Genomic DNA, 4,353 nt, shown 5'->3' with positions numbered 1-4,353 from the left:
GAGGTGAAGTTGGTCAAAGAATCCTGGAATGTTAGAATACTTGACTCCTAAAATACATGTAAAGGAGCCCTAAAAATACTCAGAAATACTTGGACAAGAGATTAGTTTTTATGAATTCATGTAGAATGAGGTTCAGTTTATTGTTACTTAAAGTAAAGGGGAGGGTAATCCCAGAAGGATATGTATAAATTAAGTATAACCCCATTTGGGTCATTTTTTTTTTTTTTTTTTTTTGCCAATTGCTATGCAGTTCTAGCCACACAATTTTTAAAATAGACATCCCTTCTGCTTTATTTATATATTTTGCTTTGTCTTATAAAATCCTTGGGTGGCTGAATTTATTTTAATTTCTTCCTTTCTTTTCTACCCCTTCTTTTCTTTTTTACCCCCATTTAAAAATTTTTTAAATAATTTTAATTCTGGTACAGTTACCATACAGTGTTATATATCTCCCAGATGTACAATATAGTGATTAAACTATTCCACACATCACCCTGTGCTTATCATGATGATTTTAATTTCTTTATGTCAGTACCACACTGCTTTAAATTATGATTTTTGAATTTTGTTAATATTCTATTCATTTCCTATGGATGCTCTGAAAGTATCACAAAGTTGGTGACTTAAAACAACAGAAATTTAGTCTCATGGCTTTGAAGGCTAAAAGTTTGAAACTGATGTGTGAGTAGGGCCATAATTTCTCAGAAGGTTGCATCCTTCCTTCTTTCTTCCTAGTATGTGGTGGTTATGGGCAATTCTTGGTGTTTGTTGGCTTGTGGAAGCATAACCCAATGTCCACCTCCCTCTTAACATAGTGTTCCTCCTCTATGTGTCTGTCTGTGTCCAAATTATCCTTTTTTTAAGGTTATCAGTCATATTGGATTTACTGCCCACTATAACTCAGTATGACCTTGTGTTCACTTGATTATATCTGCAAAGATCTAATTTCCAAATAAGGACATATTCTCAGATTCTAGATGGACACAAAATCTTAAAGAACAATAATTTAATTGAATATACTTATTCAATTCAGTATGAGTATATTTAAATACAGTCCTTGTAATATTGGTCTTTGTGTTACACAGATCTATGGAATCAAAGTTTATGTTATATTACCACTAGGACTTAAGATTTAAAAAAACACCTTTGTTTCTTTCATTAATTAAGCTAAAATTTACTAGTGAATATAGGTTATATGTCAGGCACTGTATAAGGATATAGCAAATGAGGTCTCTGAACTTATGGGGCTTATACTCTAGTGTGGGCATGAGAGATACAGACAATTATAGAGTAAATATTTGGATACAATCATTTCAGATATTCTGAACAAAATAAACCTAAGATGAAGGGAGATAGATTCACCGGTGGCAGTATCACTGGGGAGATGATATATGAGCAGAGCCTTGAAGGATGAGAAACAGCCAGTCATATGACTTTCCAGGCAAAGACATTTTAGTGTGAAGTCATGGGAATACAAAGGTCATAACTATGACACATCTATGCCATATTCAAAAAATCACAAAGAGGTGAGTTTATGTGGAATGAAGTGAAAGGGAAATGTAGACCATGAAGCCAGATGGGGTTATAGAGGTCAGGTTTTACAGGGTCTTTTAGAGTATGCGAGGAGCTCAGATTTTATTCCGAGAGGAAATCACTTGAGTGTTCTAAATATGGAAAAGGTATGATCTGATTTATGCTTGAAAAAATATTATTTTACAAGCAATGTTTGCAACCATTCTCCTGACTCTTGCAGAGTTAGCATTCACCCTACGTAAGTAGGACATTCTGGGCTCCATTGAAATAACAGGCATAAACTCTGAAATTTCAGTGACGTAATACAATAAAGATTTATTTCTCCCTTACATAATGTCATTTAGGTCAGGAATCTCTCTTCCATCTTATAGCTGTGTGATTCTCCAAGGATGCCAAGGCAAGGAAAGAAAGAAGACTAGAGGATCACGTAAGATATTTCTAAAGGCCAGACCTAGAAGTGGCTTATATCCTATCTGCCCACATCTTGTGAACCTAAGCTCAATTATATGGTACAAAACTCCCAATAAGGGAGGCTAGGAGATTTTGTCTTCTTGTGTATCTAAGAATAGGAAACAAATGTTCCTGCCAAACTCCTTGAGCCAAGATAACTCTGACTTACTGCTTTTTAGAAGCATCAAAATCTGGTAGACATTCTATCCTCTTTTTCAGGAATAGTGAAGCAATACCTTCAGGTCTTTCCAGGGTGTTAGCATCAACTAGCAACCAGAACCTTCATTAATCTGAAAGAGTTCCAAGTCCCCCAGAACTTCTAATTGGCCTGGAGGTCTTGATACAGTGACAATTATTTCTTGGTCATTCAGAATCACTTTCAGCTTGCTACACCAAAATAGAGTAGCCAAAGTTGAAGAAGCTTATCCAGGACCAGAATCCAGAATGACTTATATTCCATACAATTCAGAACGCAAAAGAAGAGGCACTTGGCATGAATGAAATGAACTACGAGCAGCTAAATCTTTTCCTTTTTTAAATGAGAGGACTGATATAGGGAGTAGCACTGAGAGGAGCCCATCTCCCTGATTCTCCTTTGTGAGCAAAATTGTACTTTTCCCCCAGGTTTTCCTTACACAGCTCCTTTTTCTCTGAGAGATGGGTAACTTCTTATTTCAGGACCACAGAGGGAAAATTAGAATTATTATTAATTTTGATACACTTGCCTCTTAACCAGCAATAACACAGGGGCACCTGGGTGGCTCAGTCCATTAAGCATCTGACTTTGGCTCAGGGCATGATCTCACTGTCCGTGAGTTCGAGTCCCACATTGGGTTCTGTGCTGACAGCTCAGAACTTGGAACGGCTTTGGATTTTGTGTCTCCTTCTCTCTCTGCCCCTCTCAAAAATAAACATTAGAAAAAAATTAAACCAGTAATAAATCAAATACTGGTGATACCAAGTGTATTTATTACCTATCTTTTATTTATTACCTTATTTATTTATTTATTTTTTGCCAGGCATTGAGATAAATTCTTTAGAATATTTTTTTTCTTTCAACCCTCACTACAAATGTATGTAGTTGGAACTACTAAAAAATTGTTAAAACTGAAGAGTAGAAAGATTATGTCCTCTTTCTGATTCCACAGCTAGTAAACAGGGAGCCAAGATTCAAACTCAGCTTTCTGACTCCTACTCCCATGCTTTTAATCACACGAAAAGAATAAAGCAGATCCCAGGCCTGTTTTGATTAATAAAAATACAACTATTTAGGTTAAAGATTTCATAGCTATTTGCTAAATTCCCAAAAACCTAGGATTCTAGAGTCTATAGTCTAAGACTGTTTATGACAAGCAAATCGAACACATATTATATTTTTTGCTATAGAGATATTAAACGAATATTCTTAGGGGACCTGGGTGGCTCAGTCAGCTGAGCTTCCAACAATTAATTTCAGCTCAGGTCATGATCTTACAGTATCGAACCCCATGTTAGGCTCTATGTGGATAGTGCAAAGCCTGCTTGGGATTCTCACTCTCCTTCTTTCTCTGCCACTCACCTATGTGCGTGTTCTCTCTCTCTCAGTCTCTCTGTCTCTCTCTCTATCTCTCTCTCTCTCTCAAAATAAATAAATACATAAATAAAAACATGTTTATAAATATTCTCAAAAATTATAAATTCTATGAACTCTGGAGTATGTGCATGCCTTCTCTGATAGCATTAACTTCCCCAGCCTGCCCCTGCCTGTCTATCAGCTCTCAAGCCATATTTCTTTGTCTTTCAATTTTTCATATTGATTTGCAAATAGTATGCTTTCAACAACTGTTTGTTAAATTAGTGAATTCATATATCTATGAGTGTCTACATGGTTGAAAATAGATGGAGGAACACCAAGTATCAATATGTTTTGAAATTATATGATGATATGTGCTTTTGTTTGTATTGTGAAAATCTTTTTTAATGTCTTATTACATTATAATACAGGATTATTATAGAAATGACAGAAGATACTAATATGTTTCATATAGAAACACATATTATCACATATTAAAATAGAAGGGGTTTATGTTGGTGCACCACTTTTAATTTTTAAATTTCTCATTTGAATTACCTATCAGCTACTGTTCAGCAGCCACAAAACTTTCTAAACAATACCTAAGTATTATTATATGGATAGTCTTCAAGCTTTCATAGGCTATTTTTGCTGTTGTTTTCTGGAGAAGAACATGTAAAACCAGGTCTAATTCTCCTTGTGAAATAGTTTAAGAAGTTTTACTGTTGTGCCAGTAAAATATTTTTGCTTCAAAAATCAACAAAACAGCTCAAAAGTGAGATTTTTTCACATATATGTACATAGTAGATTTATGCAAA

This window comes from Hyaena hyaena, unplaced genomic scaffold (assembly GCF_003009895.1).
Source record: "Hyaena hyaena isolate Hyena2069 unplaced genomic scaffold, ASM300989v1 scaffold_1252, whole genome shotgun sequence".
Classification (NCBI taxonomy): Eukaryota; Metazoa; Chordata; class Mammalia; order Carnivora; family Hyaenidae; genus Hyaena; species Hyaena hyaena.
This window is presented reverse-complemented; position numbering follows the sequence as displayed.